Source organism: Gorilla gorilla, chromosome 10, assembly GCF_029281585.2.
Source record: "Gorilla gorilla gorilla isolate KB3781 chromosome 10, NHGRI_mGorGor1-v2.1_pri, whole genome shotgun sequence".
NCBI classification, from domain to species: Eukaryota; Metazoa; Chordata; class Mammalia; order Primates; family Hominidae; genus Gorilla; species Gorilla gorilla.
The window spans coordinates 37,534,007-37,561,126 of NC_073234.2; the positions used below are offsets into that span (position 1 = coordinate 37,534,007).

Sequence of the window (27,120 nt, forward strand, 5' to 3'; positions counted from 1 at the left end):
GCTACGTACTAATCCACTCTGTTATCTAGCATGGTCCTTTTTAGACCGCCCCCAAATTTCCATATGTAGAAGTTAATTTACCACTTGACCATATGCCCTGGGATAAGTAAGAGTATGCACAGAGGTCCCTATAGCCACAAAATAAATCATGCACCCTACTGCAGCATCACTTTGGCTCAGAGGTAAATAATTAAAATTATTTTCTAAAAATTAACACAAATATTTTAAACAGTCGATGCCAAATTCACACAGGTGTTTTTGTTTGTTTGTTTGTTTGTTTGTTTGTTTGTTTGTTTTGTGGATTTTTTTTTTTTTTTTGAGACAGATTCTCACTCTGTCACCCAGGCTGGAGTACAGTGGCACAATCACCTACCAGGTTCAGGCAATCTTCCCACCTCAGCCTCCTGAGGAGCTGGGACTACAAGTGTGCACCACCACACCTGGCTAATGTTTGTATTTTTTGGTAGAGACCAGATTTCACCACATTGCCCAGGCTGGTCTTGAACTCCTGAGTTCAAGCACTCTGCCTGCCTCAGCCTCCCAAAGTGCAGGGTTACAAGCATGAGCCACCAGGCCTGGCTAGCTGTGGTATTAGCCTTTAAGAATTTCATGTCTGGGGCCGGGCATGGTGGCTCACACCTGTAATCCCAGCGCTTTTGGAGGCCGAGGCAGATGGATCACCCAACATGGGGAGTTAGAGACCAGCCTGACTAACATGAAGAAGCCCCGTCTCTACTAAAAATACAAAGGGAGCTGGGCATTGGGGCGCATGCCTGTAATCTCAGCTACTCCAGAGGCTGAGGCAGGAAAATCGCTTGAACCCGGGAGGCAGAGGTTGTGGTGAGCCAAGATCACGCCTGGGCAACAAACGCGAAACTCTGTCTCAAAAAAAAAAAAAAAAAAAAAAAGAATTTCATGTCTGAAATGGGCCATTCTGCTACTCCTCTTAACATAAAGGATACACTCTCCCCTGCCAATATCCTAGGTTTTATTTCTGGATCCAGCCAGAGCTTCAGAATACAGATTGCTCTGCACACCTATCTCTTACTGTCTTGATTCTGTAACCCTTTGGCTTCTCAAATTATTTGCAGTATTGGTTTCAGTGGATTGCATTTTGATATCATGTCTTGGGACAATGTGTTATCAAATATGACCTTACCATTGATCGCATACATCAGAATCACTTTGGGAACGTGTTTCAAATTTGGACACATGGGACCTACTTTACACTCTTTAAAATGACACTTCTCAACTTTGATGTGTGTACAAATCACCTGGGGGTCTTGCTAAAATGCAGTTCTGATTTCTTCTGGAATGAGGCCTAAGATCCTGCTTTTTTCATAACCTCCTATGCCATGTCAATAGTGCTGTCATAAAGACCACATGTGGAAGAGCAAGGAAACATTAGGGTCTGAATTTTGGGTGCCTAGGAAGTTCTCATGTGATTCTTATGCATGAGAATCTTTGCTCAAGGCTAAGGGATATTAAAATAATATCCTTATAAAAGATTTGCTACATTTACTCAAGTAACACTGAGGACATTGTCAACACTTTTGTTTCAGTTTAATGTGTCCCTAAGAAACTGGACGATTTTCTCAAAGATTATTATTAGTATTATTTTATCTGTAAGATAGAGATAATTACCCTAACAGGTTGTGGTAGGCACTAAATGCAAAGTATATATAAAGCACTTAGCACCAAGTCTGGCACAAATAAATATTGGTTGTCATTGTCATTGGTATTACTTCGATGTAGAATGAGAAGGTCTAAATTTATAGTAAAATCATTGCAGTTGTCGAGGACCTTGTACCTTATTTATCTGTCCTATTTACCTTCTTGTTGGAACCTTGTATGTTAGTTGAGGATTTCTTTGATATTAATGGGCTTGCTTTGTAGCTTATTATTAGCTTACCATATGTCCACACTTTATTATACATTACCTCAAATATTTTATAGAATGATTTGTATAGTCTACTCAATTATAATCAACAGATATTTATGATATATTAAGTTGAACCACATAACATTGCTGATATTTGATCATTTTTGACATAAAAATGGCAATATTATATTATTCAACCCAACACTGTGAGCCCTGCGCTTTGTAATTGGTGTGAACAAAATCCAACAATAAAAACCCACTTATGAGTAGATTTGTGCAGGGTTCAACTGCACAAATCTAGGGAAATCCCAATCATTCATAGGTTGGATTAGTCCAGTGCAGTTTGCCAGATAGTCAATCAAGAAATATTAATTATTGTTTTAAAAGAAACTTGGCCTGTAATTTTACAGCAGCTTGTCTAAATGGACCGTATAAATATCCATTTTCCCTCTTTTGGCAGCAGAATAGTAAAGACAAGCTGTCAAATGATCTTGCCAATTCCATTCTGATGCACTTTCCCTGGCAGAAAAGAGGATGGAATGAAACAATAAAGGTGAGTTTCGATGAGGTCGTAAAAGGATTGGTGCAGGAGAGGCTGACGAAAGACAGCCAGAGAGAGAAAGGACAGAAAAGAAAGAGGTAAAGAAATGAATGTCACAGAGAGAAAAGGCAAAAGACAGCAATGAAATGAAGGCTTATTCAAAAATGTTCAATTGTATAATTTAGCTCCCCTCCCCCCAAAAAAACTTGTCTCTGATTTTCAAGAAAACTATTTAAAGCTAAAATAAATCAGGGCTTTACACTCTTTTATTTTGTTTCAGTGAAGCTGCTCTATAATATTTTTAGCCATCTGCTCAAAAATCACCTGTTTCCACTTTGCACAAATCATTGTTAAAACAGAATTTGCTTTGCTTAATCTCATATTAATAATTTCTAAACACCCACACATAACAGCCTTCTCATCAGAGCTACTATTTTCTGCTTTTGAAATTCTACTACTGCTTCCCATGTGGCTCTGCACAATATAAGCAGAATATGAATATTCAGTGAACCCATCCTGATGAAAGTATTAAATCCCATCACTTATACAAAAAAAAAAGATTGTATTATTACTCAGAGGAAAACAGCCAAAGTTAGACAAGAAATGGCAGTTGTAATTCAGTTGTCAGAGTTACAGATAAATTGGTATATAAAGCAAGCTGTAACAAAAGATTTATTATACCAAGAAATACATGTATCTCTCTAATGCTTATATTTTAGGAAATAAATGACAGACTCCTTCTTTTCTTGCCATTATACTTTGGCAGCAGACATTTTGAGGCTGCCTAATTCTGTCACCTCTTCTACAAAGAAACAGTCTGTGGCGTTATTCCTCATTTTACACACAGATCTGCTGCTGGTGACTGTGCAAGGGAAATCTAGGGTTGGTAGAGTCCTATTTAAATGTAACAGAGACATTTGTTATTTGAAAGAATCTCATGGTATCTATCGCCTTTTGTAAAGGAAAGAACATTTTTGGAAAACAATTATCACCTGTCCTAGATTTTTGGTATAAATTTGAATTCTTATGAAGTAGTTCTTTATTTAAATTAGCTGTTCTCAAACCAATCAGAACCAATGCTTTCTTAAAGAAATAAAAGCAATAAATTATTGCATTTTAAAAGCAGTTTTAAGTTTACAGAAAAATTGGGCAGAAAGTACAAGAGAGTTCCCATAAACTTCCTTACCCTGCGATTTCCCCTATTATGAACATCTTGTGGTTGTGTGATACATTTGTTACAATTGACGAGTCAATATTGATCTATGATTATTAACTGAAGCCCATAGTTTACATTAGGGTTCACTCTTTGTGTTGTGCATTCCATGGATTTTGATAAATGCATAGTGACATGTTTCCACTAAACAGTATCATACAGAAGAGTTTCATGCTCTACTTTTACAGAATTTGAACCCTCCCTCCCACCTTTTTTTTTTTTTTTTTTTTGAGGTAGAGTTTCATTCTTGTTGCCCAGGCTGGGGTGCAGTGGTGCGATCTTGTCTCACTGCAAATTCCACCTCCCTCCTAGGTTCAAGCAATTCTCCTACCTCAGCTTCCCGAGTAGCTGGGACTACAGGCAACCGCCACCATGCCCAGTTAATTTTTTTTTTTTTTTTTGTATTTTTAGTAGAGACAGGGTTTCACCATATTGATCAGGCTGGTCTTGAACTCCTGACCTCAGGTGACCTGCCCACCTGGGCATCCCAAAGTGCTGGGATTACAACAGGCGTGAGCCACCGCACCCAGCCTGAAATCCTTTTTTATAATAAAAATTTTGTAACGTCTCATTTACTGTTCTAAAAGAGAATTTATAGAAAATAAAATGAGACATATGTGGTGGCTCACACCTGTAATCCTAGCACTTTGGGAGGCCAAGGCAAGAGGATCACTTGAGGCCAGGAGTTCGAGAGCAGCCTGGGCAACTTAGAGAGACCCCTGTCTCTAGAAAAAAAAAATTAAAAAAAAACAAAAACAAAACAAAACAAAACAAAAAAACTAGTTGGGCATGGTCGCACGTACCAGTAGTCTCAGCTACTCGGGAGGCTGAGGCAGGAGGATTGTATGAGCTCAGGAGTTCAAGGCTGCAGTGAGCTAATATCGTGCCATTGCACTCCAGCCTGGGTGACAGAGTGTGACCCTGTCTCTTAGAAAAAAAAAAAAAGCAAGAAAAAAATGTATTTGTATCTGCCTTGTATTTTTCTTCATAAAGTCAATATAACATTTAACTATAACATGGACACATTAAAAGAAAGTAAATCATGATGAAATGATATATATTTAAATATGCAAATACTCAGATCCACTACAATAGAAAACTTAATGAAGAAGTCAGAGGCTTGCACCTACTTATAATTAATAAATTTAGACATAAGAGAAGCAGGACAGGCATGGTGGCTGACACCTGTAATTCTAGCATTTTGGGAGGCCCAGGTGGGCAGATCACTTGAACCCAGGAGTTTGAGACCAGGCTGGGCAACACAGTGAAACCCCATCTCTACAAAAAATCAAAAAATTAAGCAGGTGTGGTGGTGTTTGCCTTTGGTCCTAGCTACATGAGACATTGGAGGCTGAGGCTGAAGGATTGCCTGAGCCCACGAGCAACACAGTGACACCCTGTCTCAGAGAGAGAGAGAGAGAGAGAGAGAGAATCAGACCAGAATATACTCTAAAATAAGAGAGAGAGAAAGAAGTAATAAGACCAGAATATACTCTATACAAGATTTACAAGGGAGGCTGAAGTGGGCGGATCCCTTAAGCTTAGGCATTCGAGACCAGTCTGGGCAACATGGTGAAGCCCTGTCTCTACAAAAAATACAAAAATTGGCTGGATGTGGTGGTGGGTGCCTGTTGTCACAGCTCCTTGGGAGGCTGAGGTGGGAGGATCACTTGAGCCAGGGAAGCAGAGGTTGAAATGAGCTGAGATTGCACTACTGCACAAATATTCTACCCTGACATAAGTATTATTTCAAGTTGAAGGCAATTGAGAAAAAGTTCACTGCCCTCCCTCCATCTTCCTAAAAACAGGGTATACATTTTCCTTGTGAAGGTATCCCTCCTTTTCCTGTAGCAGAGAGAACAACCCTCAATACCATAGACAGAAATGGTACCAGAAGAGTCTACACAAACAAACCTTACTGGCTAGCCCTAGGGGGCTAACATTAATGATTCTCCTACATTTATCTTTTCACAAGTTATCACTGCTAGAACACTTATAAACCTCTTTCCTTTGTCTTGTCATTTCTCTATAAATTTATCATCCTTTAAATGGTGTAAAAGCCTCCAAGCCTGGCTACTTCTTTGGTGGGGGTGGGTTCTCTTCTGTATAATTCCCCCTTCCCGTGTAAAACTTTTAAGATCAAATAAAATTTGTATGTTTTACTCCTCTTAATATGTCTTTTATCAGTTTATTTCACAGGCTCAGCCACTAAGCCTAAGAGGGTAGAGGGAAATTATTATTATTTTTTTTGCCCTGCATTGTGAATATGTTTTCTTATATGGCAAAGGGGAATTAAGGTTGCAGATGGAATTGCTGGCTTTGAAGATGAAAGGAGAAGCCACAAGCCAAGGAAGGCAGGCAGCATCTAGAAGTTGAATAAAACAAAGATGTGAATTATCCCATACAGCCCTCAGGAAGAAACACAACTGTCTTAGTCCATTTTGTGTTGCTATAACAGAATAGCACAGACTGTGTAATATATAAAGAAAAGAAATTTATTTCTTATAGTCATGGAGGCTGGAAAGTCCAAGATCAAGAAGCCTGGCATCTGGCAAGGGCCTCTGGCTGTGTCATGCCATGATGGGACGTGAGAGGGCATGAGGGGTGAAAGACAAAGAGAGAGAGTGAGAGACAGAGAGAGAGAGAGAGAATTCACAGCCTCAAGCCCTTTTCTAATCTGCATTACCCTATTCATGAGGGTGGAGCCCTTATGATCTAAACACTTCCTATTAGGTCCCACCTCCTGACACTATTGCATTGGAGATTAAGTTTCTAACACTTACTTCTTGAGGGACACATTAAAAACACAACAGTCCTACTGACATCTTGATTTTAGCTCAGTGAGTGCCATTTTGGATTTCGAATCTCTAGAAAGGTAAGAGAAGAAATTTGTATTGTTTCAAGCCATTAAGTTTTCAGTAATTTTTTTTGAGACAAGGTCTTTCTCTGTTGCCCAGGCTGGAGTGCAGTGGTGTGAACATGGCTCACTGCAGCCTTGAACTCCTGGACTCTAGCAATCCTTCCACCACAGCCTCCTGAGTAGCTGGGACTACAGGCATGCACCACCATGCCTGGCTAGTTTTTTTCCTTTTGGTAGAAACAAGGTCTTGCCATGTTGCCCAGGTTGGCCTTGAAGACCTGTGTTCAAGCCATCCTCCTACCTTGGCCTTCCAAAGTGCTAGAATTACAAATGTGAGCCACTGACCCTGGCCTACGGTAACTTTTTTTTCTTGTTTTGAGATGGCGTTTTGCTCTTGTCACCCAGGCTGGAGTGCAATGGCGCAATCTCAGCTCACTGCAACCTCCACCTCCTGGGTTCAAGTGATTCTTCTGCCTCAGCTTCCCAAGTAGCTGGGATTACAGGCACCCACAACCACGCCCAGCTAATTTTTGTATTTTTAGTAGAGATGGGGGTTCACTATGTTGGCCAGGCTGGTCTCAAACTTCTGACCTTAGGTGATCCACCCGCCTCAGCCTCCCAAAGTGCTGGGATTACAGGCATGAGCCACCACAACTGGCCTGGTAACTTTTTAAATAGAAGCTGTAGAAAACTAGCACAGGATTTATAGGTTTAGTTTATTCATTTTAATTGCTATGTAGGTTTATATATAGGTTTAGTTTATTCATTTTATATGCTATGTAGAATTCTACTGTATGTGTTTTTTGCCTATTACTTCTCAAAATTGTATTTGGGAGATTCAATCACGCAGCATGTGCCGGTATTTTGTACAGTTTTGTTTTCTGTTGAATGACTACACAACATTTTATTTCTCTATATTCCTGTTGATGGACATTATTTCCTTTTTTTTTTTTTGTTATAAGCAATGTTATGAAAATTTTTGAATTTGTTTTCTATGTACATGTGCAAGAATTTCTCATAGGGGCCGGGCACAGTGGCTCACACCTGCAATCCCAGCATTTTGAGAGGCCAAGCTGGGAGTATCACTTGAGCCCAGGAGTTCAAGGCCAGCCTGGGCAACATGACAAGACCTCATCTCTACAAAAAATTTAAAAGCTAGCCAGGCATAGTGACATGTGCCTGTAGTCTTAGCTACTCAGGAGGTTGAAGGGGAAAGATCGCTTGAGCTCAGGAGGTCAAGGCTTCAGTGGGTATTGATCGTGCCACCGTACTCCAGCCTGGGCAACAGGGCAAGACCCTGCCTCAAAAGAAACAAAAAGATTTTCTTAATAGGCCAATGGGTTGACAGCCCACTGGGGTAATGAATCTAACATGCAGCCAGGTTTTTAACTGAAGGGGAGTGGAATTGCTGGATTGTAGGGAATATGCATCATTAACTTCATTATATGGACTATATTGCTCTCCGAAGTGGTTCTACCAGTTTAACCTCCTCTGGCAATGCATGAAGGTGTCCATTTTCCTACAAATTCAAATTTGACTTTAAAATTTTTGCCAATATGATGAGTATAAATGGCTTCTCCTTTTTATTTTAATGTGCATTTCCCTGATTACTAGAAAGGATGAACATGTTTACATATGTTTATTGGCCATCTGCCTTTCCTGTTCCTTGAATTGTCTGGATAATGTGGAACAATATAAGATACCGACCTGACATGCAGGACAACGCCAATGTGAAAATGTAATTGAACCCCCATAGGCCTTGATGGTTATTTAAGTAGTATTTATTAAATTTAAGTAACTTTAAGTGAAATTTACATGAGGAACTCATGAATGTATTATTTAATAAAATGTATCATGAATGTATCACTTAATAAATCTAAGTAATAATATTTGTCTTTTCACATGAAGAATAATTTAAAGCTATTGAAACTCTGAGAAACTTTAACATGGCTCTTTTGACAAACACTTCCTACTTTTTTTTTTTTTGAGACGGAGTCTCACCCTGTTGCCCAGACTGGAGTGCAGTGGCGTGATCTCGGCTCATTGCAACCTCTGCCTCCTGGTTTCAAGTGATTCTCCTGTCTCAGCCTCCCGAGTAGCTGGGATTACAGGTGCCTGCCACCATGCCCAGCTAAGTTTTGTATTTTTAGTAGACACGGGGTTTCACTATGTTGGCCAGGATGGTCTCTATCTCCTGACGCCAAGTCATCCTCCTGCCCTGGCCTTCCAAAATGCTGAGATTGCAGGCATGTGCCACCACATTCAGCCAACATGTCCTACTTTTTGTTTCTGATTTAGCAATCAAATGTCAAGAATATGAACCCATTTTTCATTAAACAATGAATACATTTTAGATTCTAACCAGTTTATTTAACAATGAACACGTTTTAGATTCTAACCAGTTCATTTAAGTAGAATTAAAAGCTTCTAGCAACAAGGATATCATCTTGATAATTATTGAATGTTTAAAAGTATTTAATTCTTAGGTTAAAGGAAAGGACTTGGGAAATCACAGAAGGGCATTGGTGGCTGGGTGTTCTGCTCAATGGCTCTAAAGCTGCAGTGTGTGAGACAACTGCTTACTCCAAAGATCTGTTCATCCAACAGCTGAAACTCTTCTTTCCCAGTTCCCTACTCTCCTCTGGCTCTTACGTTGGGAAATATCAGAAGCAAAAAGTCAGAAAAACCATGATGCTATCTGTGATTTCACTACTCCCTCTTTCGGACATAGACTGCACTTGCACCATGAGAGTCATCCACTTTCCATGGCATAATACAATAAATGACTTCCGTTTCTGTATTTCTATTTTGTAACCAAAACTATCAAATGGTACTTAGTACATAAAGACTTCAAATTAATATCTTTTTATCTATTTACCTAACTATTTAATCTAGACATATCTATCTGCCATAGGTATATAAATATAGACAGGTAGATGGATGATAAAGAGATGGAGATATGGCTAGAGATATAGATAGATATAGGTGATAGGCTTGTCTTCCTTCTCTTTTTTTCTAAGTCTTTGTGACATGGAATTTCCCTCCACAAAGCATTTAAAAATATTGTTATTAATTGACAATTTACCCTTGACTATCTGATGTCTTTTTATCAAATTCTATTTCATATCTTTTAATCATAATATTTATCTAGTTTTCTGATGTGATGTTTTTCCCCTGAAAGAGAAACTGGCTCAGCACAAATCACCAACTTTGTATTACTATTATTTTAATTTTAATTTTTTGGACAGAGTTTTGCTCTGTAGCCCAGATTGGAGTGCAGTGGCATGATCTCGACTCACTGTAACCTCCACCTCCTGGGTTCAAGTGATTCTCCTGCCTCAGCCTCCTGAGTAGCTGGTATTACAGGCACATGCCACCACTCCCAGCTAATTTTTTGTATTTTTAGTAGAAACAGGATTTCACTATGTTGGTCAGGCTGGTCTTGAACTCCTGACCTCAAATGATACACCCGTCTTGGCCTCCCAAAGAGCTGGGATTACAGGCGTGAGCCACTACGCCCAGCCATATTATTATTATTTTTGAGACAGACTCTGTTTCAAAAGGCTGGAGTGTGGTGGTGCAATCACGGCTCACTGCAGCCTTAACCTCCTGGGCTCAGGTGATCCTCCCACCTCAGCCTCCTGAGTAGCTGGGACTGCAGCTGTGCGCCACCATGCCCAGATAATTTTTGTAATTTTGTAGAGACGGGGTTTCTCCATGTTATCCAGGCTGGTCTCAGAACTCCTGGGCTCAAGTGATCTGCCCGCTTTGACCTCCCAAGGTGTTGTGATTACAGGTGTGAGCCACCACGCTCGGCACCAACTTTATTATACCAGCCTACATTTTATTCCTTTCCTTTCTATTCTTCCCTCCCTCCCTTCCTACCTTTCCTCCTTTCTCCCCTACTTTTTGTGATCTTTTGTAACTGCTGAAATGATCACATGTATTCCTTGCTACAGTGCAAGGTATATTGGGATAACAAAATATATGCAGAAGATAATAGCCATATATAAGTCAAAGGGTCCCTCTATTACTTTTGTTATTCATTAAGTTGAGCCAAGATTTTGTTGGCTTTACAATTAATTGGGAGATACAAGCATATGATGCAAAACCCATGCAGTATTAAAATGTATACAGTGAGGGAAAAGAGTCTGTTTTACACATCAGTTTCCCGCCTAAGGGACAATCTCTGTTGCCTGTTCCTTAACATATGTATTTTAAAAGCGATATCCTCTGCACATGGTTAACAAAATGGAGTGGAATTTCAGGGTGATATTATGTTCCTCATTTAATGGAGAGAAAAAAAGCATATGCCCTCAAATACCCTTCTGCCTCTTCTCCCCTCCCCTCCCCCCCCAACTTCCTTCCTTCTTTTTTGAGATGGGGTCTTGCTCCGTCACCCAGGCTGGAGCACAATGATGCGATCTCAGCTCACTGTAACCTCTGCCTCCCAGGTTCAAGAAATTCTCCTGACTCAGTCTCCTGAGTAGCTGGGATTACAGGCGCGTGCCACTATGCCCGGCTAATTTTTGTATTTTATTATTATTATTATTATTTTCACCATTTAAGGAATTTTTATTAAAGCAATAATTTTATAATCCAAATTACGTTTCCTTGCTCAGTTATCAATTCTGTTACTTAAAACAGAACTGACATTTTGAGCTATTCCACAGTAAAGAATTACAAAATTAAAGAAAGGAATGCTTTAAATTTTTGCACTTTGCTGAAAATTCTTTTTCCCAGAGTCTATAAAACATTAATTGGTTTTCATATTTTACTATTTTTGTGTTTTTTTAAAATTTTTAAATCAATAAGTAATCTAGGACTAGCATTATGTTTGCTAGACCTGGCATTTTCTCAGTACATAAGGTTCAAAGTTTCTTTTCCTTTTTAAATTTATTTTATATTTTGCAATGTTTATTAAAAAAATAAATAATATTTACATTTTTCGATGTTTAGATATTTTTCTTCTGTGAAGCACAAGTTTCTTTTCATGGTCCCTGATCAATTTTAAACAGTTGGAACACCGGTGGCACTGTTAACTGCTTTCTGGGCAGCCTCTTCAGCTTGGTGGGCTTGTAGTACAGCTACAGTTTCATCAACCTTAGAACGGAGTGACTCTGGAGACTCCAGCATATGAAGAAGTTCTGAATTACCAATCTCCAACAACATGCCAGTGATTTTACCAGCAAGAGTAGGGTGCATGGCTTGAATAAGAGGAAACAGCCGTTCACCCAACATTTGCTTTTGCTCTTGAGCACGGGCAGATACCAACATGGAAGCAGTCAAAGGTTCCTGACCTTGTACATGAGCAGCAAGCTGTTGCATTGTAACTTGTGGCTGTGCATTAAGATGTTTCTGAGGACTGCGAACTCCCGCAGCATAGTTATAATGTGGAGTGGCAGCAGCAGCAGCTGCAGGACGTGGACCCGTTGTCTGTGTTGATGTGTTAGCAACACGCTGTGTTGACATAACTCATGGAAACTGTGAAGAAGCTGGTCTCATAGTACTAAATAGTGGTCTAGGAGCAGCCGGGCGGATAGCACTGGGCATATTTTGGAATGGATGGGGTCTGGCACCCTGAGCAGTCCAGCGAGGACTTGGTCTTAGTTGAGCAATTTGGCTAGGAGGATAGTATGCAGCACCGTTCTGAGTCTGTGGGATAGCTGCCATGAAGTAACCTGAAGGAGGTGCTGGCTGGTAGGGGTTGATTACAAGATTGGGCACAGCTCGTACACTTGCCATTCTTTGCATATACTGGTTAGTGAGGTGAGCCTGGCACTCTTCTTTGCGCTGAGCTAAAGCAACATACAATGGCTTTGTGGCCACAATTCTACCATTCATTTCTGTAACTGCTTTAGTGGCTTCTTCTGGTGAGGAGAAACATACAAAACCAAACCCTTTGCAGCGACCACCCTCCATCATAACCTTTGCACTAGTGATTGTACCAAATGGAGAAAACTCTTTCCGGAGACGTTAATCATTAATGCCATCATCAAGATTTTTCACATAAAGATTAACACGGTGGTATCTGGTGATCCTATCTTGCCTCGCCTGTTCAAATTTGCGCTTAAGTTCTGTCTGCTGTTCCACTTTTTTCTGAGCTCTACCTACATAAATTTGTTTTCCATTGAGCTCCTTTCATTTCATCCACAGCTTTCTGTGCATCTTCAAGCCTTTCAAAGCTTACAAATCCAAATCCTTTGGATTTTCCACTTTCACCAGTCATTACTTTCACATTTAAGGCAGGCCCAAACTTGCCAAAGAGATTCTTAAGGCGCTCATCATCCATGTCTTCTCCGAAATTCTTGATGTAAACATTGGTGAACTCTTTCACGTAGCTCCAAGTTCAGCTTCTCGTTCTTTATGAGACGTAAATCGTCCAACAAATACTTTGCGATCGTTTAGGAACATTCCATTCATTTTTTCCATAGCTCTTTCAGCTGCTTCCTGTGTCTCAAAGTGTACAGATCCATAGCCCTTGGAATCATTTTCATCACAGCCCACCTTACATGAAAGGATGTTACCAAAAGCAGAAAAATGTATCATACAGTGCTTTACTATCAATGGATTTGTCCAGATTTTTAATGGATATGTAGCCCACTCCACTTTTGCGAAGTGATGGATCACGCTGAGACTACACGATGCGTACTGGCTTGCCCTTTATAACATCAAAATTCATAGTGTTCACAGCATGCTCCGCGTCCGCGGGCTGCTGGAAGTTCACATACGCGTAGCCCAAGGAGCCGTGGGTGATCATGTCCCTGCAGACCCGGATGGAGAGGATGGGCCCGGCCGGGCTGAACTTCTCGTAGAGCATCGCCTCGGTCACTTCGGGATGGAGGTCCCCCACGTACAGCGAGGACGTAGCTGGGGGCACTGGGGTTCATCTCGGCACTGCTGCTCGCAGGGCCACAGGCCGCGACCTTTCCGTGAGAGGAGGAGAGCGAATGCTAGGGCTAGGGGCCGGAGCTGGGGGGAGGTGAGCGGGGGCAAGCGCAAGCGCAGAGGGACAAAAATCACCCGGAATCGAAAACTACTTAACTGCCCCAGAACGGTGTTGATCCGCTGCCGCTGGCTGCGGGCGAAGGTGGAGGTGTCAGTCCGGACAGCGGGAAGGCCTTGGTCTCTTGGTTCCTTTTTGGAGCTGCTGCGGACGGGCGAGTCGGCCTCGGCTGCTTCAAGGGGTTATTTTATAAAAGAAGAAGAAGAAAAAAATAAAAGTCTATAGCAGGGGAGAGGCGGAGTTTTTGTAAATTGTGGGAAAGTTTTTAAACTATTTTTTTAGATTTTTTTTTTTTTAGTAATAAATGTATGTTCCGAGCCTGGAGCACACACTCCGCACTCTGAGCACTAACCGCCGGGAGAAGGGGCTAATTTTTGTATTTTCAGTAGAGACGGGGTTTCACCATGTTGGCCAGGCTGGTATGGAACTCCTGACCTCAGGTGATCTGTCCGCCTAGTCCTCCCAAAGTGCTGGGATTACAGGCGTGAGCCACCACGCCTGGCCAGTTTTTCTTTTTTTCTGATGTAGGCACTTGTAGCTATAAAATTCCCTCTTAGTACTGCTATTGCTATATCCCATAGGTTTTGGTATGTTGTGTTTCCATTATCATTTTATTCAATAAATATTTCAATTTCCTTTTTAATTACTTAATTGATCCACTGGTCGTTCAGGAGTATATTGTTTAATTTCCATATGTTTGCATAGTTTCCAAAATTCCTCTTGTTATTAATTTCTAGTTTTGTTTCATTGTGGTCAGAGAAAATGCTTGATATTATTTCAGGTTTTTTTTTAGACTGAGTCTCCCTCTGTCACCCAGGCTGGAGTGCAGTGGTGTGATCTCAACTCATTGCAACCTCTGCCTCCTGGGTTCGAGTGACTCCCTTGCCTCAGCCTCCGGAGTAGCGGGGACTACAGGTGTGTTCCACCATGCCTGGCTAGTTTTTGCATTTTTAGTAGAGATGGGGTTTCACTATGTTGGCCAGGATGGTCTCAAACTCCTGACCTTGTGATCTGCCTGCCTCGGCCTCCCAAAGTGTTGGGTTACAGGCATGAGCCACTGCACCTGGCCCAGTTTTTTTTTTTTTTTTTAATGTTTTAAGACTTATTTTGTGACCTAATAGATGGTCTATTCTTGAGAATAATCTATGTGCTGAGGAAAATAATGTGTGTTCTGCAGCCATTGGATGAAATGTTCTGTAAATATCTATTAGATCCATTTGTTTTATAATGCAGATTAGGTCCAATTCATTAATTTTCTATCTGGAATATCTGTCCAGTGCTGAAAGTGGGGTGTTGAAGTCTTCAGGTAGTATCATATTGGGAACTATCTCTCTCTTTAGCTCTAATAATATTTACTTTATATATCTGAGTGCTCCAGTGTTGGGCACATATACATTTAAAATCGTTATATCCTCTTGCTGAACTGACCCCTTTATCCTTACATAGCGACCTTCTTTGTCTCTTCTTTAGATTTGTCTTGAAATCGATTTTGTCTGTTATACGTATAGCTACTCCTGCTCTTTTTTGGTTTTTATTGGCAGGCAGTATCTTTCTATCCCTTTATTTTCAGTCTATGTGTGTCTTTGTAGGTGAAGTGTCTTTCTTGTAAGCAACAGATCAGTGGGTCTTATTTTTTTATCCATTTAGCTACTCTATGTCTTTTGATTGGAGAGGTTAGTCCATTGGAGAGTTTACATTCAATGTTATTATTGATAAGTAAGAACTTACTTTTGCAATTTTGTTCATTGTTTTCTGGCTGTTTTGTGGTCTTCTTTCTTTCTTTTCTTCCTGTTTTCCCTTAGTAAATGTTATTTTCTCTGGTGATATGATTTATTTCCTTGCTTTTTGTTTTTTGTGTATTCATGGTATGTTTTTTCATTTGAGATTACCATGAGGCTTGCAAATGCTATCTTATAACCCGTTATTTTAAGCTGATAAAAACTTATCACTGTTTGTACAAACAAACAAGCAAAAAGAAACCTAATAAAAAGTTTACACTCTAACTTCATCCCCCCATTTTAATTTTTTGTTGTTTCTATTTATATCTTATTGTACTGTTCATGTCTTAAAAAGTTGTCATAGTTATTATTTTTGATTGATTCATCATTTAATCTTTCTGCTTATGACAAGAGTAGTTTACACACCACAGTTACAGTGTTATCATAGTCTGTGTTTCTCCATGTACTTACTATTACCAGTGAGTTTTGTACCTTTTCTTTCAAATTGAAGAACTCTCTTTAGCATTTCTTGTAGGACAGGTCTGGTATTGATGAAATCCCTCAGTTTTTGTTTGTCTGGGAAAGTCTTTATTTATCCTCCATATTTGAAGGATGTTTGGACTGGATATACTATTCTAAGGTAAAAGTATTTTTTTTTTTATTATACTTTAAGTTTTAGGGTACATGTGCACATTGTGCAGGTTAGTTACATATGTATACATGTGCCATTCTGGTGCGCTGCACCCACTAACTCGTCATCTAGCATTAGGTATATCTCCCAATGCTATCCCTCCCCCCTCCCCCCACCCCACAACAGTCCCCAGAGTGTGATATTCCCCTTCCTGTGTCCATGTGATCTCATTGTTCAATTCCCACCTATGAGTGAGAATATGCGGTGTTTGGTTTTTTGTTCTTGCGATAGTTTACTGAGAATGATGGTTTCCAATTTCATCCATGTCCCTACAAAGGACATGAACTCATCATTTTTTATGGCTGCATAGTATTCCATGGTGTATATGTGCCACATTTTCTTAATCCAGTCTATCATTGTTGGACATTTGGGTTGGTTCCAAGTCTTTGCTATTGTGAATAATGCCGCAATAAACATACGTGTGCATGTGTCTTTATAGCAGCATGATTTATAGTCCTTTGGGTAGATACCCAGTAATGGGATGGCTGGGTCAAATGGCATTTCTAGTTCTAGATCCCTGAGGAATCGCCACACTGACTTCCACAATGGTTGAACTAGTTTACAGTCCCACCAACAGTGTAAAAGTGTTCCTATTTCTCCACATCCTCTCCAGCACCTGTTGTTTCCTGACTTTTTAATGATTGCCATTCTAACTGGTGTGAGATGATATCTCATAGTGGTTTTGATTTGCATTTCTCTGATGGCCAGGGATGATGAGCATTTTTTCATGTGTTTTTTGGCTGCATAAATGTCTTCTTTTGAGAAGCGTCTGTTCATGTCCTTCGCCCACTTTTTGATGGGGTTGTTTGTTTTTTTCTTGTAAATTTGTTTGAGTTCATTGTAGATTCTGGATATTAGCCCTTTGTCAGATGAGTAGGTTGCGAAAATTTTCTCCCATGTTGTAGGTTGCCTGTTCACTCTGATGGTAGTTTCTTTTGCTGTGCAGAAGCTCTTTAGTTTAATTAGATCCCATTTGTCAATTTTGTCTTTTGTTGCCATTGCTTTTGGTGTTTTGGACATGAAGTCCTTGCCCATGCCTATGTCCTGAATGGTAATGCCTAGGTTTTCTTCTAGGGTTTTTATGGTTTTAGGTCTAACGTTTAAATCTTTAATCCATCTTGAATTGATTTTTGTATAAGGTGTAAGGAAGGGATCCAGTTTCAGCTTTCTACATATGGCTAGCCAGTTTTCCCAGCACCATTTATTAAATAGGGAATCCTTTCCCCATTGCTTGTTTTTCTCAGGTTTGTCAAAGATCACATAGTTGTAGGTATGCAGCATTATTTCTGAGGGCTCTGTTCAGTTCCCTTGATCTATATCTCTGTTTTGGTACCAGTACCATGCTGTTTTGGTTACTGTAGCCTTGTAGTATAGTTTGAAGTCAGGTAGTGTGATGCCTCCAGCTTTGTTCTTTTGGCTTAGGATTGACTTGGCGATGCAGGCTCTTTTTTGGTTCCATATGAACTTTAAAGTAGTTTTTTCCAATTCTGTGAAGAAAGTCATTGGTAGCTTGATGGGGATGGCATTGAATCTGTAAATGACCTTGGGCAGTGTGGCCATTTTCACGATATTGATTCTTCCTACCCATGAGCATGGAATGTTCTTCCATTTGTTTGTATCCTCTTTTATTTCCTTGAGCAGTGGTTTGTAGTTCTCCTTGAAGAGGTCCTTCACATCCCTTGTAAGTTGGATTCCTAGGTATTTTATTCTCTTTGAAGCAATTGTGAATGGGAGTTGACTCATGATTTGGCTCTCTGTTTGTCTGTTGTTGGTGTATAAGAATGCTTGTGATTTTTGTACACAAGAGAAAGCAGGAAAGATCCAAAATTGACACCCTAACATCACAATTAAAAGAACTAGAAAAGCAAGAGCAAACACATTCAAAAGCTAGCAGAAGGCAAGAAATAACTAAAATCAGAGCAGAACTGAAGGAAATAGAGACACAAAAAACCCTTCAAAAAATCAATGAATCCAGGAGCTGGTTTTTTGAAAGGATCAACAAAATTGATAGATCGCTAGCAAGACTAATAAAGAAAAAAAGAGAGAAGAATCAAATAGACACAATAAAAAATGATAAAGGGGATATCACCACCGATCCCACAGAAATACAAACTACCATCAGAGAATACTACAAACACCTCTACGCAAATAAACTAGAAAATCTAGAAGAAATGGATACATTCCTCGACACATACACTCTCCCAAGACTAAACCAGGAAGAAGTTGAATCTCTGAATAGACCAATAACAGGAGCTGAAATTGTGGCAATAATCAATAGTTTACCAACCAAAAAGAGTCCAGGACCAGATGGATTCACAGCCGAATTCTACCAGAGATACAAGGAGGAACTGGTACCATTCCTTCTGAAACTATTCCAATGAATAGAAAAAGAGGGAATCCTCCCTAACTCATTTTATGAGGCCAGCATCATTCTGATACCAAAGCCGGGCAGAGACACAACCAAAAAAGAGAATTTTAGACCAATATCCTTGATGAACATTGATGCAAAAATCCTCAATAAAATACTGGCAAACCGAATCCAGCAGCACATCAAAAAGCTTATCCACCATGATCAAGTGGGCTTCATCCCTGGGATGCAAGGCTGGTTCAATATACGCAAATCAATAAATGTAATCCAGCATATAAACAGAGCCAAAGACAAAAACCACATGATTATCTCAATAGATGTAGAAAAAGCCTTTGACAAAATTCAACAACCCTTCATGCTAAAAACTCTCAATAAATTAGGTATTGATGGGACGTATTTCAAAATAATAAGAGCTATCTATGACAAACCCACAGCCAATATCATACTGAATGGGCAAAAACTGGAAGCATTCCCTTTGAAAACTGGCACAAGACAGGGATGCCCTCTCTCACCGCTCCTATTCAACATAGTGTTGGAAGTTCTGGCCAGGGCAATCAGGCAGGAGAAGGAAATAAAGGGTATTCAATTAGGAAAAGAGGAAGTCAAATTGTCCCTGTTTGCAGACGACATGATTGTTTACCTAGAAAACCCCATTGTCTCAGCCCAAAATCTCCTTAAGCTGATAAGCAACTTCAGCAAAGTCTCAGGATACAAAATCAATGTACAAAAGTATTTTTTTTTATTCAGCATTTTAAATATGTCATGCCACTCTCCCTTGGCCTGTAAGATTTTCATTGAAAAGTCTGCTGCCAGATATATTAGAGCTCCATTGTATGCTATTTGTTTCTTTTCTCTTGCTGCTTTTAGGATCCTTTCTTTATCCTTGACCTGTGGGAGTTTGATTATTAAATGCCTTAAGGTAGTCATCTTTGGGTTAAATCACCTTGGTGTTCTGTAATCTTCTTGTACTTGGATATTTATATCTTTCTCTATGTTTGGGAAGTTCTCTGTTATTATCCCTTTGAATAAACTTTCTACCCCTGTCTCTCTACCTCCTTTTTAAGGCCAATAACTCTTAGATTTTCCCTTTTGAGGCTATTTTCTAGATCCTTTAGGGATGCTTCATTGTTTTTTATTATTTTTTTATTTTGTCTCTTCTGACTGTGTATTTTCAAATAGCTGTTCTCATGCTCACTAATTCTTTCTTCTGCGTGATTCATTCTGCTATTAAAGGCCTCTAATGTATTCTTCAGTATGCCAATTGCATTTTTCAGCTGGAGAATTTCTGCTTGATTCTTCTTATTTCAATCTCTTTGTTAAATTTTTCTTATAGAATTGAATTCTGAATTCCTTCTCTGTGTTATCTTGAATTTCTTTGAGTGTCTTCAACACAGCTATTTTGAATTTTTCATCTGAACATTCACATATCTCTGTTTTTCCAGAATTGGTTCCCACTGCTTTATTTAGTTTATTTGGTGAAGTCACATTTTCCTAGAGTGTCTTGATACTTAAGGATGTTTGCTTGTGTGTGGGCATTGAAGAGTTAAGTGTTTATTGTCTCACCTGAAGCCAGCAAGTCCTAGAGGTTCACTGTCTGGGCCAGACTACTGCAAATGTTCCCTTAAGGCTCAAGGGCTCTTAAGTCAGCTTTTTTTTTTGGATGGTCCCTGGCCTGGGACTCACCCTTCATGGGGGTGTTCTCCTCTTGGCCCAGGGCAGGTCCAGAAATGCCCACCAAGAGTCAAGTCCTAGAACTGGGGACCTCATGAGCCAACTGGGTGCTCTACCCAGCTGTGGCTGTGCTGTTACCTAAGGTGCAAGACAAAGTCGCCTTCATGTTTTCCTCTGCTTTTCTCAAGCAGAAGGAGTTTTTCCCTGTAGTTACCACAGCTGGTAATATGCTGAGTCTCACCTGAAGCCAGCAAGTTCCAGAGGTTCACCAACGCTCTTGATGTAGTACGTGGGTATAACTGGTGGTTATTCAGAGCCCAGGGGCTCTTCAGTTAGCAGGTGATGAATGCTACCAGGACTGGATCCTTTCCTTCAAAATAGTGGGTTCCCTTCTGGCCCAGGGCACGTCTAGAAATGTTGTCCAGGAGCTATGGCCTGGAACAGGGGCCTCATGACTCTGATGCTTTGTCCTGCTGTGGCTGACCTGGCATCCAAGATTCAAGACAAAGTCCTCATGGTTCTTTCCTCACCTCAAGTGGAAGGAAGGGGTCCTTTTGGAGCTGCAAGCTGTGCAGCCTGGAGTTAGGGGAGGGGTGATGCCAGCACTCCCTTTGCTATGCCAGCTAATGTCTCAGTAGGTCATGTACCCCCCAAGTCCACTGTCTCTGGGCCTAGTTCAGCACTAGGACTCACCTAAGAGTTGCAGTCCTATGGCCTAGACTACCTTTCAAGTTTATTTAGAGACCTAGAGCACTTTAGCCCTCAGTGGCAAGGTTTGTGGGAACTCAAGTTCAGACTGCTGGGGTTGGCAATTCCCCTCTGGCTAGGGCTGGTTGAAAGACTCCCTCTGTGGGTGGATGTCAGCTGAGTTTGGTCCGGTTTTCCTTTCTGCTATAACAGGACAGCACCGAGTTTCATGCCTCATAATTGCTGTGTTTTCCCTCCCCCAGCACCCATAGATGCTCTTTGCACCATGCCGCCAATGCCACAGCATGAGGAGGGGTGGCACTGATGATTCAGAACTGTTTTCTCTATCTCTTCATTGCCTCTTTCAGCAATACAAAGTTAAACTCAGGTATGATGAGGGCTTACTTGATTTTTGGTTCCTATGAAGGTGTTCTTTTCTGTGTAGACCATTATTAAATTGGTGTCTTTGCAGTGGGGGGTGGGAAGGAGATCGGTGGAGACTTCTATTCCACCATCTTGCTGTGCCTTCCCGTATCCCATTACTGATAATGTATTGATCACTTGGTTAAGTTGGTGCTTTCTCAACTGTAAACTTGTATGTTTTTTCCTTTATAACTAGTTAAGTATATTGCGAGGAAATACTTTGAGACTATGTAAATCTCCTGCTTCTTATCAGAACACTAATTTTAGAAGAATTGGTTAACCTATCAGAGAAGAGTGATTATCTTTCATTTCCTAAAAATGCATAAGCCAGACAATAAAAGGAAGCATCCCTGAAAGCCAAATGTGCTAGTCAGGATGGGCTGGTTTATGCTGTGACAACAAACAACCCTCAAATCGCAATGACTTAATACAGTAAAAGTTTATGTATCTCATTTTTCATGTTCATTGTGAGTTGCTGGGGGGTTCTTCTCACTCAGGGATGCAGGCTGACTGAGGTCCATTTGGACACAAGCTTCCCTAACTGGTGAGGTAGACAAAGAGAATGAGAGGCTGAGTGCAGTGGCTCATACGTGTAATCTCAGCACTTTGGGAGGCCGAGGCAGGTGGATCACTTGAGGTCAGGAGTTCAAGACCAGCCTGACCAACATGGTGAAACCCTGTCTCTACTAATAATACAAAAATTAGCTGGGCATGGTGGCGCATGCCTGTAACCCCAGCTACTTGGGAGGCTGAAGCAGGAGAATCAATTAAACCAGAGAGGCGGAGGTTGCAGTGAGCCAAGATTGCACCATTGCACTCCAGTCTGGGCAACAAGAGCAAAACTCTGCCTCAAAATATAAAAAGAAAAAAAAAAAAGAAGTAGAAAAAGGGAATGAGATGATCGTACTTTGGCTTCTCCCAGGGATTGAAACACATTACCTACATTATACTCTGTTGGCTAAAGTAAGCCACAATGATAGTCCTAGCTTCCAAGAGGTCCACTGAGTGTAATCCTAGCACGTGCTCAGGAGAGTAGAACTGGAATGCTTGTGAATAGCCTCCAGGACTTTAACACCATGTCTCCTGTACTTCAGGTTTCACTAGTAGGGTGTGGTAACTCAGACTATTTCCAATATTTTCTCTCTTTCAGAAGATGGAGTATACACCTCCACCTCTTTGAGTTCAGGCTTGCCCCTGTGACTGCTTTGGCCTTTGGAAACTGGGCTGAAGGGACAGGGTGCCAGTTCCAGGCAGAAACTTTGAGATCCAGGGCATGACTCATCACAAGGTACAGCAATGATTGTCCTGTCCGGTTTTGATACTTCACTGTGAGAATAAAATATTTCAGAGATGGGCTACTCCTTCCTCACGCGTTTTGGAAAGACTAAGACATGTGGGACCAAGTTGAGCAGGGCCCAGCCATGCCCTGCACAGTTGCAGCAGACAGGCAACCTCAGTGTAATGAGGACAAGAAATACATGTCTGTTTTTGTACGCCACTGAGATATTGAGGTTGCTTATTATCAGGCCAGGACTAGGGTGCTAAGAGTAAAGGACTCTCCTTGGGGCAAGCTTCAGGGGGCGCCAAACAGCGTAGTAATCGAGGTGAGTGATATTTTCATGCAATTACTACCACCAAAAGTAATGTAAAATAATCCATGATGAACAAAGTATCCAAAGTCAGAATCAAGACCAGATGAGCGATATAGCTTAGCAAAAGCTCACTGAAGAAGAGTTTTTATGTAACTGAAACAAACTCTAGCTGGAGTTTTAGCAAGAGAAGGGAAGGAACAGAAAGCCGGTAGGAAATAATAAAAAAAAAAATGTCAACAGCAGTTAGAAATGTGTTTCTGAGTTAATGATTCATTATTACGTTTTTCCGTTTTGTTTTTAGTGAATTTTTAAAAGCTTTAAACACATAAGCATCTCAAACAACAGATTGCAAAAAGAGAGTAAATCAAAGAGAGAAAAACACAAACAAGGAATGTTTTAAAAATTTAGGCCCAAGACCGGGCGCGGTGGCTCACGCCTGTAATCCTAGCATTTTGGGAGGCTGAGGTGGGTGGATCACCTGAGGTCGGGAGTTCAAGACCAGCCTGGCCAACATGGCAAAACCCTCATCTCTACTAAGAAAAAAAAAAAAAATACAGAAAGTAGTCAGGCGTGGTGGCACACGCCTATAATCTCAGCTACTCAGGAGGCTGAAGCAGGAGAATTGCTTGAACCCAGGGGGCAGAGGTTGCAGTGAGCTGAGATTGTGCCACTTCACTCCAGCCTGGGTGAAAGAGCGAAGCTCCGTCTAAAAAAAAAAAAAAATTTAGGCCCAAACTGCACCTCCCTGGAAACAATTAGGGGCCAATTTGGAGCAAAGTGGTGATGGTTTAGTGAGGCCCCTCCAGCCTGACAGGGGAATTCCTCTTCTGCTATGTGGTTTTTAAAACCAAGGCTTCACTGCCCAGGAAGTTAAGTTGCAACAGTAGTGTTTTCCATTTTCATCTCAGAAAGGTAAATAGATAATTTATTTAAAGCAATTCAAATCTATCTCAAGCAAGACAGACACATAGAAACCATAGCTGAATCGAAGATAAGTTTAAATACCAGGTTGATTTAGCCATCTGGATATTTTGGCAACCAACAAATGGAAGCTTATTTGACTAACTTCTCTCAGTAAACAATCCGAGAATCTGTCATTTGTGTTGGGATTGATACAACCAGTTATCATAATGAAAGAGGCAAAATGTGTATTCTAAAGGACAAAGACTTCAGCATCTGAGATTTTCAAGTGCTTAATGTGTTAATGTGTGACTTTTTTTTTTTTTAACATTAGAGACTCTGCAAAATTTAAAGGCTGACAATGAGATTAAGTCCTAGAAACTGTGGTTTGCTGCCTAGAGCAGTACCTGCAATATAGTAACTATTCAGTAGGTTTGTGTAAAAGGAGTGTTTTAGTGAAACTTTAGTGGAAGTTTCCCACACACTAGACTGTAAAAAATGTACTATATTCACTTGCATAATTTGCTTCTTTTTGGAAAAAGTTATTTTAACAGTAAAGCAGGACACATATGAATCTTTGCAATAAGATGTAGTTCAACAAAAACGCATCTCGACAGTTGAACAGCCTAGACTGTACTGTCCCTGCTGTGGCTGCTTTGGCAACAACTTCACCTCTAGCACAAATATAGGACTCCTATGGAGAGAGATTGCAAGTCAGAAAGAATGCAGTTTCCTTTCAACTGGTAACTTTAAAAATATCTGTATTAAAAAAATCTGTATTTCTGCTACAGGAAATAACCCAACTAGAATGTACAAAACTAGAAGACACATTTTCGCCTAATTAGCTTACTTAAATAAAATAACTATAACTGTTAAAATAGTGTTTCAGGCCGGGTGCAGTGGGTCACCTGTAATCCCGGTACTTTGGGAGGCCGAGGTGGGTGGAACTCTTGAGGTCAGGAGTTCGAGACCAGCCTGGCCAACGTGGTGAAAATCCGTCTCCACTAAAAATAGAAAAATTAGCCAGGTGTGGTGGTGGGCACCTGTAATCCCAGCTACTTGGGAGGTTGAGGCAGGAGAACTGCTTAAACCCAGGAGGTGGAGGTTTCAGTGAACCAAGATTGTGCCACTGCACTCCAACCTGGGTGACAGAGTGAGACTTCATATTAAAAAAAAAAATAGTGTTTTAATTACTGCTTTCATGGTAACAAGTATAATGAATGACTATCAATAATTGGCGATGCTTGTGAATACTGATTTTTCATAGACATTTAAGCTATTGTTTTATATTTATGAAGGTCTTATGTTAGAAACTATTGATACTGTATTAAACTTTATATTTCAGAAGTTCTACTTGCTAGTTATAGCTTTAAATCTCAAATTATTTTGTAGATCAAATAATTATCTCATAGGTAAGTTTTTTTATACAACACCTGATTGTTTCTTCAATTTGTAATTAATCTCAGTAACATCAGATTGTTTTTGAGGTAGAAATTTACTACCTGAAAAAATATTACCTTATTATTTGAAAAATTGCCTAAATAAAATATAAATTTGAAAAACAGTACAAGATTTCATGAATTTATTAATTTAATTTTTTTTTCAGACAGGATCTTGTTCTGTTGCCTAGTGTGAAGTGCAGTGGCATGATCATGGCTCACTGCAGCCTCGACCTCCTGGGCTCAAGTGATCCTCCCACCTTAGCCTCCTGAGTAGTTGGGACTGCGGGCATATGCCACCATGCCCAGTTAACTTTAGTATTTTTGTAGAACTAGGTTTCACCATGTTGCCCAGGCTGGTCTTGAACTCCTGGGCTCAAGCGATCTGCCCGCCTTGGCCTCTAAAACTGCTGGGATTATAGGCGGGAGTCACCATGCCTGGCCGATTTCATCAGTTTAAGTGTATGAGTGTTAAAGAAAAGCAAGGGTGCTGTTTAAGTTCTTCAGCTTCATTGTTACAAATAATCAAAAGGGAGAGTTGTTTGATTCATTCTTTCCCTCTAGGACAAAACATAGTCTCTGTCGTGAAATAAGAATTCACTCACAATGTAGATACACCTTCCTGGTACCATGTTGATTAAAACATACTTTTAGAATATAATATCTCAAAAAATATGTTTAGATGTATTTGTTACGCTATAGATTCCATTACTTTGTTAGAGACTCAAAATTACTGTGGCTTATACGTGATAAAGGTGAAAAAAATGTTCAAAGCTCCTTTTCTGCTAGAGTTTTATATTACAGTGGAAGGAGGTAAACTAACAAAGAAATATATCTAGTAACTGAATGAAATGAATGTTATTTAGCTACTGAAATAGTGGCATGAATGACACATTTTTATTTCAGAAAGAGAAAAAAGCTTATATAAAAGTATATCCAAGAGAGCATGTTTACTGAACAGATAATGAGGGAAAGCTCGAGCACTTGTTGAGGGGTAGAAGAAGACAAGACTGGAGAAATAGGTTGGAGTCAGATTGTGAAGGATCTTGGAATAACAATTTATAAAATGTTAATTTTAGCTGGATGCAGTGGCCCATGCCTGTAATCCCAGCACTTTGGGAGGCTAAGGCAGGTGGATCACTTGAGGTCAGGAGTTTGAGACCAGCCTGGCCAACATGGTAAAAACTCCATCTCTACTAAAAATACAAAATTATCCGGGCGTGGTGGTGCATGCCTGTAATCCCAGGTACTCAGGAGGCTGAGGCAGGAGAACTGCTTGAACCCAGGAGGTAGAGGTTGCAGTGAGCCAAGATTGCACCACTACTGTACTCCAGCTTGGGTGAAAAAGTGAGTGTTTCAAAAAGAAAAAAAAGGTAATTTTAAGATATAGGCAACAAAATGCCACAGATGCCTTTAATTGATTGTGACCTGATAGTATTTCTTTCTATTTTAGGAGTATGTGTGTGTGTGTCTCCTTCTCCTTCTTCTCCTTCCTCTCCTTCCCCTCCTTCTTCTCCTTCTTCTTCCTCCTCTCGTCTTCCTCCTTCTCCTCCCCCTTCTCCTCCCCCCCTTCCTCTTCTTCCTTTTCTTCTTCCTCTTCTTCTCCTTCTCCTCCTTCTCCCTCTTCCTCTTCCTCTTCTTCTTCCTCTTCCTCCTCTTCTTCTTCCTCTTCCTTTTCATACGGGATCTCACTCTGTCATCCAGGCTGGAGTGCGGTGGTGTGATCATAGCTCATTGCTGCTTCAGCCCCCCAAGTAGCCGGAACTACAGCTGCATGCCACAACCCTTCACTAATTTAAAGTTTTTTTGTAAAGATGGGTCTCACCACGTGACCCAGGCTGGTCTTGATCTCCTGTCCTTGAGTGATCTTCCTGCATTGGCCTCTCAAAACTCCAGCATTACAAGGCACAAGCCACCGAGGCTGACCTATTATTATTCCTTCATGGCATTTTTCCTTCAATGAACTTGACATTTCAGATTTAAAGTTTGTTGAAATTGGAAATGATTAACTTGCACCCATGAAACTAAGGCAGTGCTGAGAGTCGGAGAGGCAGGGAAGACACACTATTGTGGTTGTCCCTCTATGAGACAAAATCTGCAAATGAGGGAGAGGTGGTGGGGATGGAGGG

General features: G+C 40.5%; 1 pseudogene; it reads right to left on the reverse strand.

The window, feature by feature from the left end:
* Positions 1 to 11,295: 11,295 nt before the first annotated feature.
* LOC101133835 (polyadenylate-binding protein 1-like) lies at positions 11,296 to 13,386 on the reverse strand (annotated as a pseudogene).
* Between the last annotated feature and the right edge of the window lie 13,734 nt (positions 13,387 to 27,120).